Below are 17464 nucleotides of genomic sequence, written 5' to 3'. Positions count from 1 at the left end.
CCAACATGGGCAATGGGACGAAGTCTGGGAGGTAATGGGCAACATGAGCAACAGGAGGGAAAGTGGAAGGAAATGGGCAACCGGACAGAAAAATAAAAAGCTGGGCGCGTAATAGTTAAAAAAAATAATAATAATTCTTATGGCAGATGAGGGCATGTTGGGTGTTGGAAGAGAAGAAGCTTTACGGACAGTTGGAGGGTGGGTAGTGGGAGGGGAAGAAGCAACCCGGAAAAGGTGGGGTAGGAGGGTGTATAGTGGGAGATTAAGAAGCAACACGGACAAGGTGGAATGGGAGCGGATGAAGCAACGAGGACAAGAGGGTGAGGAAGGTAGAAGAAGCAACACAGACACCGGAAGGGTGAGGGTGGGAGGGAAAGAAGCACCATGGACAAGGGGATGTTGTAGAGAAAGTAGCAACACAGACAAGGGGAGTGGAAAGGGGAAGAAGAAAATACAAACAATGGGGGTAGGAGCGTGAAAATGCAATATGGACAACAGGAGTGTTCCTGGAAAGAAACCACTCCGGAAGGAGCACGACGGGTGAAGAAGAAAGAAGCAACATGAGAGAAGCACAAACAAAATAATACCCCATTTACCGTCAGTGCAGCGCAAGGACACTTAATGAAAATAAAGCAATCTGTACTTCGTCCATGCTCCAGACGAAAGAAGAGGAAGTGAAGCTGGGACTTGCTGGACAATTAGCTGGCATTAACTAAGAGTGAAAATTAAGCCAATGAATGCTTAGCAGTGGGTGGGCTCCAAGAACCTTGTAGTAAATAATCTCATGTGAGAGAGTATGTGTGACCTAAAAATTATTACTTCTGGATCAGCCGCCACAGTCTAAAGGAGGTTACCTGTAAGATTGTCATTCAATATGGTCAATTCTTACTGTGAACTGTGCCATCCCACTGAAGTTGAACCTTTCCATCCCGGCGAAATTTCGATCTTCCTCTTGGCAAAAGGTCCCAGTCATGATTGTTTCTGAGTTGATTGCATACTTTCAGATCAGTCTGTTGGTCATGGCTCTCACTGAAAGCCCTTTCTGTGAATACCAGATTGAAAACTAGTTATTCACTATTCCAGTGTCTGAAAAAACAAGTTTCCTTCTTTCTCTATGCAAAATTGAGGGCAGCGAAACATCAGCCGCTGTTCTGGCGAGTAGCGATCTGACACCTCATTGTCTCTGAAAGAATAAGGGAAGTGGTGAATTGCAGATTGCGCTCTAGCGCCATCCGCAATCGTCTCACCTGTGAGCCACAGTGCAAAGCAGGCCTTGCTTGCGAGCAACCCACAGCCACTGTGAGTGCAGTAGCATTTCACATTCTGACATTGAGAGTATAGAATAAAACTTTGAGTGGGGAATGGGTGGGAGGCTAAAGAATTAGGGTAAGTTGATGCTGACGACAAGGCTTTTTTTACATTTTTTGGGATTGGCGGAGAAGTGGAGGGTTCTCCTGAAGTGGTGTGTTGCTTGTTGCCAGTTACTATTAAGGGGGAACCTGAGGAATGTGGGGCCACATTTTGTATAACTCCTGACGCTTCTGCCACTGAACTGTTTATCTGAGGAGGCACAGAGGTGTTATATTATTTGGGAAGTGGGAAGGGAAAGGGTTGCACACAATATTCCACTATACATGGCATGTTGTAATGGCCATGGTGTTTTCCACCTCTGTGGACCCGATTGTTTTAACCTTTGCACATGGCTGGCACACCTAAGAACGTCTAGTAACGTCAGCAATTTTCATGACCCAACTGTAATGCTCCTGACCCCTAAATTGGTCTCCAATTGTTTGATCCTGGCTAAATGTATTTCTCTGAGCTGCCTTTTTTAGCAAGCACTCTTTCAGTTGAAGCACACCACTTTTTCCCAATAAAAAGCTGGCGGACCGAGTCTAAGACCCTCTCTCAGTACTGCTTATTAAAGCTCTTTGCCGATAACATAAGGTCTTGCTCCCGATACGCTCTCAAGCCAGACCTAAAAAGGGTTGATCATACTCATGCCCAGTAAATTATCAAGTTTATTAAAACTCTGCCACAAGGAAATCTATGCTTCTGTCAGAAGGGTGTACAATGAAATTAGTCAAAGAATTCCTGTTGCCATAGAGTATTGCATTGGATTAATTTTGCTCCCCACATACATTTTTCATACTTAAGTTACTGTGTGGGAGCTTTGCCTGCTACCATTTGACTCTTTGAAAAAAACCATGAATATGACCCAATATGAGTAAATGGAAAAATACTGTATACATTTCAAGAACTGCTTTGTATCTAAATTCATTCCTAAATACATTTGAGCAACTCAAGATAGAGAAATGTCAAAAAAAGAATTTAAAAAAACAACTGCCTGACCTTCAGTTCATTAAAGTTATCCATAGCAAAACTGAAGTGGGTTAAGCTGCAAGGGGTATGCCAATAAGACGTTGGTCAAGCTGGTTCCTAAAAATGAGCTAGCTATGGTTAGGACGTGTCTTGATTGGTGGTCAATTACTTCATCTCTGAATATCTTTGCAATCAAGTTCAGTTTAGAGTTGCAAGTGTGGAAAGGAGAGCACTTCTGCAATACACTGAGCTGCAAGAAAATGACTGTTACAAGTCTTAATTAGCACTTAATTTAGATGCTCAGCCACTGCCATTGAGATGAGAGCTGGAGATTTGAGCCATTGAAGTCGAAGCAGTCCTTAAGCCAGTGATTTTCTGGTCCTAAGTTGTAGAAAAGGCCTTCTGTAATTAACTTAGGAGCGCGGCCTCCAAGATATTGTCTGATTCTGGTACCATACGCCTTCAGGATTCACACATATCCGTTATCCATAAACTAGGCATTTCTTCTTTTGGAAAGAAATAAGATAATTTTATGGCACAACCGTTGACTTTACTTAGTCAAGCTACTGAACCAGAATAGAAGAACTGCAAAGCATACTGGCTGACCGTTCCATATCTTAAGTTTACCTGTCATGTGAAACCATGGCCTGAAACTGATATGATGAAATCTTTCCAAATCAAGGCCCTTTATGCAAGCAATTAGGTTGGACTTCCTACCACCCTAACCATTTTTGGAACTTTGGGTATTTTGGCCAGAAGCAAATGCATGGTCTACTCTGAAATATAGGAGCATTTTTATTTTTTTGCTGCATCTGTCACCTTAGGAAAAATCTCGTGAAACCTGCTGTTTCATGCACTAGGTATCACATGGAACCTACACTTTTTATTGCCATGCAGAATGTCACATCTGCAATATGTTTTCTTGCCCTATTCAAGTACATAAAGAGAGACGACTGTGGGAACAAACTACTGAATAATTGCGCACACCAAATAGGGCGTTCACTTAGGAGTCAGGGCTGAGGAAGAAGGCTGATCTGTTTAAATCTTCACAGATTTCCTCTCCATGTTGTTGCTTGTTAGATTTTAGTATGAGCTGCCATCTATGTATTACGTTTCATGTCTATGGATGTGCTTAGTTATGGTTGAATACTCCAAAATAAATGTAGGAGGCAGTTGCTAAGTCAATCTAAATCCAGAGATCGTTGTTAGAAGACCACAGTACAGAGTGTTTACAGTGAATACAAAGCTGGGAGTGAAGACTAGACACTTGGAATTGAGTACTGAAAATTTTTCAAGCATGAATATACCGGGCTTTCAGGTTTAAGACATTAGCAGTTAATGGTGTGGCAATTTGTAACCAGTCTCATGGGATAGAATGTCGGAATGAAGTACTGAACACGTGGTTCTTGCACCATCGCTCAATACTGGGATCTGTTTTGGCCTTCCTGATATTCAATCTTTGTCATTTTAGCCTCTCTGTTTAGTGTTCAGACTTCGTCTTTTTCTTTACTTTTCAGAAGAAACTCATCTGTTAGTGGAGTTCCAATCAGTATAACTAAATGCTCCATTTTAGTTTTATCTAAAGTGGGGTATGGTTAATAAGAGAGCGGGCATTTAATTAAGACTTAAGATTTTCCCTTTGTTTTGAGGAATTAACCATCATGGTTTTTATTTGGATATTATTTTCTCTTTCTTTAACGTGGTCACTGTTGCTCACTACTTTTGTTTCTCCCCCGCACCCCCCCCCCCCCCCCCCCCCCCCCCCCAAGTCCATGAACTTTATAGGCCCTTCACAAGGAGACCCTGGAAGTACAGAAAGCTAGGAAGAAACTGGGACTAGAGTGCCATGGTGGCAGCAGTAGTATACCTATAATCAGCGAACCAACCTTTGACATTAGGAACCTGAGCAGGATAGTCCCTCTTTACCAGGAGGGGGAGGACATCCAGAAATAGATCACTGCCTTAGAGGGCAGAGCTGTGTAGTCATTGGGAGGAGGACCTGGGAGCCCCCATCTCGATGGAGATGTGGCCAGCATGTGGGTAGTGGCTCCCCGGATCTCTTGCAATGCTCGCTTTGAGCAAATCCATTTTTATGCTCTCCATAGAGTACATCTCACAGCCTTTAGAAACTTAGTATATATTGTCCCTCCACTTAGTCCGACTGCCCGCTCTGCAGTCTTTCCGAGGGCATCTTCCATATGCTGCTGGGATGCCCCCACTCAACCTCTTATTGGTCTGAGGTAGTGCGTCTATTGGCAGCGTCCACGACGCACTCTTGACTCTTTCGGCCCTGTTTTACCTCCTGGGTATCTATTTTTGTCCTACCAAGTACAGAGTTACTAGTCGCTTTCTTGGCCTAGCCCTAGTGTTGACCAAGCGCAAAATTACTATGCTATAGAAAAACGCAGAATGGCGGTGGAGTGAGAGTTGGCAGGCAGATGTGGTGGGATGCACGACATGGGAGAATATCGCTCTGGTACGTGAAGCACACATTGGCAAGCGCCCATTAGAGCAGGTGAGGGCATGGGATGTTATTCTGGCAGACGTCCAGGGAGATGAGGCTGAAAGTGCAGATGAGGCTTCTGACTAAATGCCCCCTTTGCTGTACTCTTCCTCCTGGGTCTTTCTTGGCTCCGTACTTGAGTCCCCAGTTGTATTTATGACTCCCCTGAAGTACTGACATGTTCCATCACTAAACTACACTTCTGCCTTGTTATACCCTCTAGGACATGAGTACTCTCAAACATTTTCCCTGGGGCCACAAAGTATGATCTAAGATGTGACCGAGGGCCGCACTGATGCCAGCAGGGTGGCGTTGGGGGGTCCAGGTGGATCAGGGAGGTCTAAAAAAACAATCAAAAAACACGGCAAGCATTATTTTGCAGGTTAACTAAGGTTAAGTGGTGCAGGACACCACTGTAGCTACTTCATAACTTCATTTATTTATTTATTTTTTGCAATTTATTGAGCGCACAACTACCCTAAGTTGTCTCGGCGCTATTGAGGAGAGATCCGTGCTGAGAGAAAGGTAGCCTAAGCTTGATCAAAAAGCAAAGTCTTTAGATGCTTACGAAATGTCAACAGTGAAGGGCTCTGTTTTATGTGGAAAGGAAGTGTGTTCCACAGTCTAGAGACGGCAACAGTGAAGCGTCTGTCTCCCCAGTTTGCCTTTTTCGTACGGGGGACTTGGCAGTAGATGAGCTGAAGAAGAACGTAGAGTTCTAGTTGGCATGTATGTGCATAAGGCTTTTTTCAGGTATTGCGACCCTATATTATTCATAGCCTTATAGGTGATGCACAGAGCCTTAAATTTTGTACGGCTTCGAAATGGAAGCCAGTGTAGTTGTCGAACAATGGGGGAAATTGATGCAAATTTAGGTGTCCGGGTCAGAATTCTAGCAGCGGCGTTTTGGATTAACTGCATCTTACTCATGACTCGCTCCTGAGCGTTTAGCAATAGTCCTTTGCAGTAATCCATTTTAGATAGTACTAACGTGCACATAAGGGTCTTATCTGCATAAAGCGGGAGAAACGGCAGAAGTTTCCTGATCATTCAGAGGGTATAGAAGGATGACGAGACCACTGCGTTTGCGTGACTCATAAACGACAGCTCATCAAATAGAACCCCTAAATTTCTGACCTTTTTTACTGGGATTGGGGGAGAACCCAGATCTAATGGCCACCAAGTGGGAGACCAAGATGGAGTCAACTGGCCAAAGATCAGGACCTCAGTCTTTTCCGAATTCAACTTTAAACAATTGTGGTCCATCCAAGTACTGTATGCCATCATTCCATCTTGAAAAATTGCTGCTACTGCTTCTCCATTGTTATGGATGGCTAATATCAACTGTGTGTCATCAGCGTGCGATGTTAACCCTATTCCATAAGACTTGATTACCCTCGCCAAGTCCGACACATAGATGTTAAATAGTGTCGGACTCAGCGAGGGGCCCTGGGGAACACCGCACGGTAGCGAGAAGACAGGAGAATAGAAGTCACCCAATTTAACAATTTGGGAGCGGTCTGACAGAAAAGAAGCCAGAAGAGATTTGGCTTTGTTTATGATGCCCAGTTTGCCTACACGGTTGATCAAGATGTTATGATCAACCGTGTATGGCAGCAGATAAGTCCAGCAGGATGAGCACTGCTGCACCTCCCTGGTCCATAATCTCTCTGACTTTATCTGCCTCTTTTATTAATGCTGTCTCCGTCCCATGGCCCTTTCTAAAGCCACATTGCGTATCATCGAGAAGATTGTTCTGGTCGATGTAATTAGTTAATTGGCTATTCATGATCTTTTCAATTATTTTAGTAGGGAAGGGGAGCGCTGCAATTGGTCGATAACTTTTCGGCTCGGCCGGGTCCAGGTTGTTTTTTTTTATAAGGGGTTTAATTATGGCCTTCTTCCAGATTGAGGGGTAGTGTCCCAAAGAAAACATATTGTTACAAATTTCTGTAAGCACAGGTGCTATTAAATTAGAAACTGGCTTAAGTATCTGAGGAGGACATGGGTCTAACGGTGACCCTCATTTAGTTATTGTAATGAGGTTTGTTATTTGATTAAGAGATGTTGAACAGAAATTTTCAAAGGTGGTAGAAATAGGGGTAACATCCTCATTGGAACTAACAGAGTCCAGGTTGGTTTGGGCTGAAAAATTTAAAAAGAGGTCATTAACTTTGTGCTCAAAAAATGCCGCTAGATTATTGCACAAATTTTGAGATGGTTCAGCAGTAGAACAGACTGGTGGGGTGGATAATGTACCCTGCAAATAAACGCTTGGCCACTTATTTCAAAGAAAAATCAGTGTATTGGTGCTCAGCAAGTAAACTGGGGTGGGGGGCTGCATGTAAAGGTGAAGAGGCCACAAGCAACCTCGGGCCGTACTTTGAGTATCACTGCTCTAGCATATGTTTCTTTTGTTCTTTCTTCAGTTATCATTACGTTGTTCCTTAACTTCTCATTGGGGGTAGAGGGAGACATGCCACAGGAGAGGGGTGTGACTGGATGTTTGCTCACGTAATAGTTTATCTTTCTATGTCTTTCGTTTCACATGGCAAATTTCAATGCACTGATCACATGATCCTTTGTTCATATGCACATATCTTGACTGTAATGATGCACTTCTTATGATTTGCATTATTGACTTTTCACAGCGTCGGCCGATTGACTTTTGTCTTTCTCAACAGTTCATATCTTAATTATCTGAAAGAGACTATTAGTTCTAGATGACTTACCTTAGAATTGCCCCCTGGTGTCAGACTGGAAGCATAGAATTTTTTCTCAGCAGTACCCCTGCATGTCGGTAGGTGGTCTCGGTCGACTCGGCGTTTGGCGTTGTGATCGCTGGGATGACATCACGGTATCTATTTAGACGCCGCCCCTGCGCGCTGACATCCGTTCTTTATTTTTCCGCATCAGCTACCACATATTCGGAGAGAGCGTTACTCTTGTTCACTTTTTGACTAGCCTTTTTTGACTTCTGTCAACCTCGGTTTTGAAGTCGACTCGACTCCTTAGGCATGAGGGATGACCAGGTGTCGACCCGGTTTCAAGCCTTGTGACTCCTGTCACAAGCTGATGTCGGTCACCGATCTGCACCTCGTGTGCCTTTGGTTTCCTGAGCATGACTACGACCCAAAGTCGTGCTCAGACTGTTGGGCTTTGAATCCTAAGTGTTTGCGAGAGCGGTTCCGAAAGCTTTTCTGGTAGTTGGCTCCGCGCCGTTCGAGGGGAAGGTCGCGGAGCCACCACCACCACCACCACCACCATTCATCATCGAAGTCTTCGTCTTAGGGTAAGTCTAAGCTCCAGAAGAAGGCGAAGAACATCATCGCTCTTCGCCTTCTCCCCGTCCATCGGCTGACGCTGTGAGAAGTTGGCCTGGCATATGCTGTCCACTATTCTAGTGGGCACCTTGCACCAGTCCAAACAACCCTTATTGATGGTAGGTTTAAAGACAACCTATATAGAAAGCTATCCTAGTGGTAGTTGTGAGAGCAGCCTTCAGGCTAAGTTTTGAAGGAATGTAAAGCAGCTTGTTTTGCCAGTCTATAATCTCTTGAATGACAAAATGAAAGGAGAACCACACCAGGTATTTATATAAAATATATGTATTTAATCTAAACACATCCCTCTAGTCTCTTTGAGGCTAGAGGCAAAAGTACATACAGTAAACGTAATTAGCACACAATAAATTAGCATAATATATGATTAGCCCTAGGGGCGTCACAAACCATATACTAAGAAAGTCCTATAAGAACCATGATAAACATAGAGACAAGGCCTAGGGCCTGTAGAACCGCTGGGGCATCCAGGAACCACCCAAGGTAGGGACGCAGGAGACCCACGGAGGATGCGTGCAGTGTCTAAACATCACCATTGACTTCTACGGAGAAAGTTGTGATTCGATTTTTAAAGATTAGGGACACTTAGGAGTGGACATGGAGCAAACCCCTTTAGAACTAGACCGTTCGAGAGTCAAGACCCACGGGAGCACCGAAGTACTCTAGTTACCTCACCCAGGAAAGCCGGGTGCATAGGTGTCTTTTCGTGTCGGGTTTTGTCGTCTATTTCAATGGCGAGCTGCTGAAAAGTGCTGTAGGCGACCAAGTAGAAAGTGTCCGGATGGATCCAAGGGTGGATCGGAGATCTGAAGAACTTGAAAGCAGAGGGGACAGAGTCTGGGTCACTAGCCAGTGACCAGGAAGGCGATGAGCAGATGCCCACCAATGTTGGTGATTTCAGGTGCAGAAGGTGATGTTTGACTTCATCCACGAGAACCAGGAGTCGTCAACGACAACCAGGAGCTGGATTTGAGCTGTCCCACGTCAGATGCCGAGTGCTGCGGTGTCAGTATCCGGATTGGACCCAACAAGCCTTGGCAACAGCAACCCACGCAGAATGCAAAGATTGGCTTCGGAGCAGACCAGCAAGGTCTGAGGGACTCTCCCTTTGGAGGGGAGACAGGGCTCGTCTGGAGCAACCAGGGAGGCCCAAGAAACAAAAGTTAAATTTGTGGGGACCCACCAGTCGACGGACCAGGGATCGCGAAGGGGCCTCGAGCAGAAATGCTAGAAGCGGGCCCACGGAACACTCGTGGAGTGTAGGCCAACAATCTTCGGTGCCGATGGTGCTCAGGGCTTGGACTACAAGTAGCCCAATGCACAACTTTGGGAAAGCTCGGGAAGTCGATGCACCAACAAATGTGCACGTGTACGCGGGTTCCCGTTCCACGTTGTGCATGATGGCTGCGGGTCTCGGCTTTGCTGTGATCTCGTGTCGGCCTCTGAGATGTCTGGAAGTCTGGGTCCTGTGTTGCAAATTCTTCGGGATCTGGCGGGAGCCTCGGAAATGCAGACCGGCAAGATGCTTCCTTGGTGCCTGTTTGAAGAGGGGAGTCCTTCCTTGACCACAAGGGAGATTCCTCCGTCTGCTAGTCGAAATAGAATGTCGAAGGTCCAGGATATATGTTGCAGAGTTTCGTCCAGGGTAATCTAGAATCCTAAGGACTGGGTTCCTATACTTATACTAAGTTTAGGGGATGGACTTACTTTAGGGTCCCACCTATGGAAGGACCCGGGGTGGGGCTGGTTACACCCCTTACCCTTTGTCTAGTTTCGCACCAGAGCAGGGGCTGAGTGCCCCTGCAACCGGTTTGAACTGGGGTATGCACAGGAACACAGGTGTGCCCCCAGCACTGTCTGAAAAGCATCCACTGAATGCACCTACCCACCCCCAATACACTAAAGCTTGTCTGGGGAGGTGGTTACACCTCCCTGTGACAGGAAACCTATTGTCCAGGCCTCCCCTGCAGGAGTTTCGTCCAGCAGCAGGTCAGAGTCGTGTCTGCAGCATCCATTTTGTGATGCTGGAGCTCCTTTAAACTATTACTGGTCAGGTACGTGTATACATGTCTTCTCCCTCTAGAACGGTGGAATTCTACCCTCGCCGCCAGACCTGGCGGAGGGGGTAGGATTCCAACGTGTCTGACACCAAACCAGACTTGTTTTGATGCAGCCATTCCAAAGTTAGCATTTACCACGAGGTTATAATGCACTTAAGAGTATATGGTCTGGCTGCATCACAGAACAGCCTCAGAGAATAGGCTCGGAAAGCTGCAGAGGGGCTCAGCTCATGCTTGGGCACCCTCTCACACAAAACCAAGCACTCTGCCTTCAGGATTGTTAAGGCCTGCCATAGGAGTGACTTGTAGGTTTATATGTGTCTGTTATTAAAGGTAGATATAGGTAGCCTATATCTTAGTAAGGGGTGCAAGCACCACCTTACCCAGGCTGCAGTAGCAGACCTGTGGTGCCATTTTGGAAGGCTTCCCAGGGGTGGCATAATACATGCTTCAACTCCTGTAAGGTCTCTGGGGTACCTATGCCCTTGCTCCCTAAGGTAACATATACTATGGACTCACAAGGGTAACCCAGTAACCAATCTGGGGTGTACCTAAAGTACATGCAATCAATTTAGAGAGGGAGCAGCTAGGCTGGGGTCCTGGATAGCAGGGCCCCTAGCCAAACTAAAGATGAAAAACAGTGAAACACCAGCAAACAGTGGGGGGTAACCATTGTAAGCAGATCCTACTCTCCTACAGACGCGACGCGGGATACGGAGGGACGTCGTTCCCCGGTTCTGCCCTCGGAGCCTGCTGGAACAGCTCCGCGTTCCCCCCCCCCCCCTTTTTTACGGAAGCTGGTGCGTCTCCTGCTCATCTTCGATGCCGGCAGCTCTGGCCTCTGCTCCTCAGGGCCCCCAAGGATCCAGACCTGGATCCGGATCAGTGCTGCCTGACCTCACAGTACCTTCCCCAGCACCGATCTTTCTGCTGACTCCTCCCCCACCTGTGCGCCCCAGGCCGGCGTCCACCCCACCCTCCTTATGACTGGGACAGGAAGCCAGACCGGCTTTGACCGGTACTTTTACACCACTGTGCTACCCTGGCGTTCCTTATTGCCCTGAGTAGCAGCCAGAGGAGGGTGAGGAGGATTGGGAGGGGTCTGTTGATCCTCTGGCAGACCAACTTTAAGAGATGGACTGGAGAGAGGAGTTGGCTGAGGCCAGTGGTCTGGATACCTCCCCAGACCTTGGTATGCTTTCTCCCCATACCATGGCCACGGAGGAGGGAGCCTCCTTCACTGTGGTGTTGCCTAGGGTGACTGAGACCTTGGGTCTTGAGCTTCCTACTGTGGCAGTCTGGACTAATCTCCTGACTGAAGTGCTTCAGCCGGCAGCGGCCTCTTCAAAGGCCCTGCTGCCCTTTAAGGAGGCCCTCACGACATTCTTCTTGGCACTTAGTCGCAGCCCAGCACAAGGGCTCCTGTGGATAGGAAGATTGCCCGACACCACCTCACGGCCCTGGGCGACCCAAGTTTCCTCTCCCAACACCCTACCCCCGAGAGCTTAGTGGTCCAACTCTCAACATCCAAAGACTCGTTCCCTACTGCTCCGCCAGATACGGAATCCAAGAAGCTAGACCATCTGGGAAAGTAGATTTTTTCTTCCGCCAGCTTATGACTGTGGTCATTGAATACAGCATGTCTGTTGGGCAGTTACACCCACTCTGTGCTGCCACAGTGTGTGGAGGAGGCCCGGGTCATACTCTCCCCTGCTGTCGCAGAGGGTAGAGACGCAGTTAAGTTCGCCATTCGAAGTCGGCTGGATACCGCCAACTTCCTGGGTAGAACGATTTCTACATTCGTAGCCTTGAGGCGATACCCCTGTCTGAGGTCCACTGGCTTCTTTGGGGATGGCCAATCGACCCTTTTGGACATGTCCTTTAATGGCCGTCGCATGTTTGGCGACAAGGCGGACATTGCGCTCGAGCGCTATAAGGACTCTAGAGTTACGGCCAGGTCCTTGAGCATTGCTGCCACTTCTAGCACCGTTCAGTCTGCCTTTCGCCCCTTTCGTGGCTACAGATAGGGTGCCCCACTGCGCAAGCTACCCAGCCTCTGCGCGGCCGGGGATGTGGGACCCAACTCCGTGGGTCTGGGAGCCAGCGGACCGGCCAGTCCACCAATGCCCCTTCTGCAGCAGCCTCCAAACCTTCCTACTGGCCCAACATCACGTCGGACAGGTGGGTTTTGTAGATTGTCTGAAGGGGCTACTCCCTCCCCTTCGAGACTACCCCTCCCTCCATGCCACCAACACTCCATCGCATGTCGAAGGATCTCTTGGCCCTTCTCCGTCAGGAAGTTACTGCTCTCTTGGCCAAGGGAGCTATTGAGCGAGTCCCTGTGCCAGAAGTAGGTCGTGTTTGTTACTCTCACTGCTTCCTGGTACCCAAGAAGCACAAAGGCCTGTGTCCTATCTTAGACCTCGGGAACGTCAACCGCTTCCTCTGGAAGGAGAAGTTCAAGATGTTAACCGTGGCTCAGGTCTGGTCTGTCCTCGACCCTGGAGACTGTATGGTGGTGCTGGACTTGCAGGGCGCTTACTTCCACATCCCCGTCCTGCCAGCCCACAGGCGTTACCGGTAGGACACGAGCATTTTCAATTTACTGTGCTCCCCTTTGGCCTTACCAATGCACCTCGGGTGTTCACGAAAGTGATGGTTGTGGTTGCAGCTCATCTGCGCAGACCAGGGGTTCCAGTCTTCCCCCTATCTTGACGACTGGCTGTTGAAGGCGGGCTCGCCCTGGGCTGTCGTCTCGCCCCTCCAGACTTTGGCAGACCTCCTACACTTGCTGGGGTCCACTATCAACGTGCCAAAGTCACACCTGATTGCCTTTCAGAAGCTCTTTTTCATCAGAGCAGTTCTGGATACAGCGCAGTTTAAGGCTTATCCTCCCGTGCAGTGAGTCTGGGATATTCGGGCTATGATACAGATGTTTCAGCCTCTTTCCTGGATTTCGATGAGAATGACCCTAAGGCTGCTGGACCTCATGGCCTCCTGCATCCTGCTGGTGGATCATGCCAGGTGGCATATGCGGGCACTGCAGTGGGACCTGAAGTTGCAGTGGGCGCAGCATCAGGGGAATCAGATTGCATCCAGATCTCGGAGGGCACTGCACACCAATTGCAGTGGTGGCTAACAGACCAGGATTGGGCAGTGGCAGATCCTCTCCTTTCCCCAACCAGATTTCACAGTGGTGACGAATGCATTATTCCTGGGATGGGGCAGCCACATGGGAGAGGTGGAGATCAGAGGTCTCTGGTCTCCGGCAGAGTCCGGGCTCCACATCAATCTTCTGGAGCTCCGGGTGAGTCGTCTGGCACTGAAGCCATTCCTTCTGTCAGAGGAAAGATAGTGCAGGTGTTCACGGACAACACCACCGCCATGAGGTACTGCAACAAACAGGGCGGGTGGGGTCATGAACCCTGTGCCAAGAGGCTCTTCGCCTTTAGAAGTGGCTGGGACATCAGGGCATGTCCCTGGTGGTTCAACACCTGGCAGGTTCTCTGAACGCAAGGGCGGACAAACTCAGCTACCGGTGCATGATGGATCACAAATGACGTCTTCACTCGGAGGTGGTGCAAGGTCTCTTTCAGCAGTGGTGAGAGCCTAGGATGGATCTGTTCGCCATCCGAAGAGAACGCGCAATGTCAGCAGTTCTGTGCGTTGGAATTTCCAAGGCGGCACTAGCTCAGCAACACTTATCATTGCAAATGATATTGCGGTCTTCTATATGCCTTACCGCCTATACCACTTCTGCCCAGAGTGCTGAAGAAGGTCAAGCGTGACCGGGGCCAAGTCATTCTTGTGGCACCGGACTGGGCACAGTGTCTGGAAATTCCAAGCTCTTGAACATTGCCAAAGATCCTGCGATCAGACTGCCTATTCGGGAGGATCTTCTGTTGCAGCAGCAGGGGATGGTCCTCCATCCGAACCTGTCCAGCCTCCACCTCCTTGCATGGAGATTGAGCAGCGACAGTTGACAGCTTTCGTACCTTCCTTTCGAAGTCTGTAATGTTTTCTTGGCAGCCAGGAGTCCCTCTACTAAGACAGTATACGCGTGCATTTGGAACAAATTTGTGGCATGGTGCGCAGCAAAGGCTGTGGATCTCCTTTCTGCCCCTCTTTCTGAGGTTCACCTGTTCATCCTTACTTTGGCCCAGCAGGGCTCTGCTTTGGGCACCCTTAAAGGCTATCTTTTGGCCATTTAGTCCTTTCTTCGATTTCCTGATCAGCCCTCTCTTTTCAAGTCCCCTATTGTAAATAGATCTCATAAGGGCATTACTCACATCTTTCCTCCTATTCCTATTGTAATACCCCAGTGGGACTTTGATCTGGTCTTGACTTGCCTTATGCGCTCTTCTTTTGAACCCCCACATAATTGTCCTCTCAGACACTTGACTTTAAAAACTGCTTTTCTGGTTGCCATCACCTCAGGTTGCAGGGTGAGTGTGCTTCAGGCTCTACCTTCATAATCTCCTTTCCTTGCTGTCCATCCGGATAAGGTTGCTTTTCGAACTAGGACTTCTTTTCTACCCAAAGTGGTTACCTCTTTCCACATAGGACAGACCATAACTTTGCATACCTTCTTTCCCCTGTATCATTCCAAGGAGAAGCAATTACTCCACCGTCTGCATCCAAAACCTGTTATCATTTTATCTGGATTGCACAAAACAATTCTGGGTGGACGATCAACTCTTTGTTGGCTATGTGGTCAACAAGAAAGGTCGGGCCATGCAAAAATGGACCATCTCTCGAAGGGTCGTCCTTTGCATTAAGATCTGTTATTCCTTGTCAAAAATGGAGCCTCCGGTAGGACTGCGCATTCATTCCACCAGGGTCACGGCAGCCACTACTGCTTTGGGACGTTGAGTCCCCCCTCAGTGACATCTGCCAGGCAGTTACTTGGGCATCACTGCACAGTTCACTAAACATTACTGCCTGGATAGTCGAGTCTGGAGAGACGGCTTCTATGGCCGTTCAGTTCTCCAGGACTTTCTGGTGTGAACTTAGTTTGCAGGCCCACCTCCGGGGTTGGTATTGCTGGGGTATCTATTCTACGTTAAGGAATCTATAACTAATAGTCTCTTTCAGATGAACAAGTTACTTACCTTCGGTAACTAAATATCTGTAAGAGACACATATTAGATTAATTACTGTCCCACTCATCATCCCTGTTATGCGAACTGACTTCTAGAGTAAGGTACTCCCTTTCAGGGCCCTAGTTTAGTGCACCAGTGGTCAGTGTCTTGCATGGCTCTGTGCTTCTGGCGTGGAATGTTGTGTAAAAGAACTGACGTCAGCGCGCAGGGGCGGTGTCTAAGTAGATACCGCAATGTCATCCCCGGCGATGGCGACTAACACTGAGTCGTCCAACGCCTGCTACCGACGCGCAGGGGAACTGCTGAGAAAAAATTCTCCAGATCCAGTCTGCCTGTGGGTAATTCTAAGGTAAGGAATCTATAACTAATATATGTCTCTTATAGATATATAGTTAACAAAGGTAAGTAACTTGTTCGATCAGACAACATGTTATGTAAGTGCATTGATGCATGTTACGCAACTGAAAGTGTGGCTATTTTATGTGCTTTTCTTTTCTGTTTCAATAAAACTGTTTTAAACAAAAGTATTACCTTTAAAGGCGCAGCATTGACTTTTGCCTGCTACAAATCAAGGAGCAATGGTGGCTTTCTGAATGAATTGTTTCTTCTCAGAAGTAAACTCCCTCAGACTCATTTGTTGAGTTTGTTTCTTTTTAGGTCTCGTGGCGTAACAGCGCGTTAGCGCTTTGTCCGCCAGGAGATCTTTTGTCACTGGGTCTGCTTCCCAGGAGACAGCACCTTGCCGCGCGCATTGCCTCTTGAAGGAGTCGATTTCAGCGGGCCACACGCTCGGGAACGCGCTCAGCTGCTGTCTCCTGGGAAGCACCAACACCACACACGCATGCGCATAAACAGAGACACACACACACACACACACACACACACACACACACGAGCGCCCATGCACGCACGCACGCATGCACCCACACATACAGAGAACCCAACCCCGCCGTCACACACACACACACACGTGCACCGAGCGCCCGCCCACTTATCGCCACTCCGGACTTCAGCCGCCACCGCGGGGCTCTCTCTAGGGCATGGGAGCCCCGCGTCACCAGCACTGCTTCTCTCCGTGCGCGCGGCTTCTCTCCGTGGGCGCGTGCGCGGGCTTCCGAAGCCGGAAGTCCCGCCCCACGGAAAGTTTCGATTTCGCTAACGTTTTGTTTACATGTCCTCTCATGACAAAATGTATACGCTATTGTTGGGACCGAGGCTTTTGAAAACCTCAAAGATATATATTATGAGAACAAATAGTAACTGGCCAATAATCAAATATGTACTTTATTTTAAAAGGTATTTGAGGCGCACATTAGGGAACAAGGGGCTTTTATATCTAGTTTTATCACCGTCGTCATTGGCTCGATGACTGCATAGCTTGAATTTTCAGAGTCCCATCAGCAAATTCTATTTGCTTTTTACATCGGTGAAATGTGAACACTGTAATGTCACTCAGGGCACGAATGAAATGCATTACATGCATGGCAGAAAAAAAATATATTATGCTATAATTGAAATCTCAGCCTGGGATTCAGCTGAGGCTTGATTTAATTTGTACAATGCTTTGTTCCCTATATCATTAATATCCCCAGAGGATGTAAGATTGACCTCTTTCTTGCACGAAAAAAGCAATATTCAAGTTATGAATATTAGTGCCAGAAAACTGCTGTCCCTAGACGGACAAAAAGGCGGGAGGGAAAAATGATTGTATGAGGTCCAGCCCGGAGATAATTAAATTTGTAGACTATGATCTTCCCCACGAGCTGGTGTTCTTTACGTACAAAATTGTTCTTCCCATAATGAAAAAAAAACTAATTTAAGACCCGTTTGTATTAAAACTGTAATAAATGTTTAAAAAGCAATCTGCCTTCAATAAAAAGAGTTATATATTCCATTTTCAGGAGGTTATCCATAAAACAATGCTTTCCCGGTGACGGTGAAGCACTTAGAGGGTAATCTCTTGGTTGGCGAGGATAGGAATGACATCAAGCTACAGTTAGAATGCAATTACCTATTACATCAGTCGGCTGACAGTCCATTCCTCATCTCAGGTGCTTGGAGAAGGAGGAGAAAGCAAGTTGTTTTATATGCGCCAATACAGAGTTTGTAAAAAAAATTAATGCAACACATTGTCATATA

The 17464-nt window shown here is 47.5% G+C and overlaps 1 protein-coding gene across 4 annotated transcripts in view; it reads left to right on the top strand.

The window, feature by feature from the left end:
* ARFGAP1 (ARF GTPase activating protein 1) overlaps positions 1-17464 on the top strand; it is a 210944-nt gene that overhangs the window by 74383 nt on the left and 119097 nt on the right. The gene's annotated exons all lie outside the window — the stretch shown is intronic.

This window comes from Lissotriton vulgaris, chromosome 7 (genome assembly GCF_964263255.1).
Source record: "Lissotriton vulgaris chromosome 7, aLisVul1.2, whole genome shotgun sequence".
Taxonomy (NCBI): domain Eukaryota; kingdom Metazoa; phylum Chordata; class Amphibia; order Caudata; family Salamandridae; genus Lissotriton; species Lissotriton vulgaris.
The sequence above is the reverse complement of the archived record's forward strand: the minus strand, read 5'-3'. Positions and strand labels throughout refer to the sequence as shown.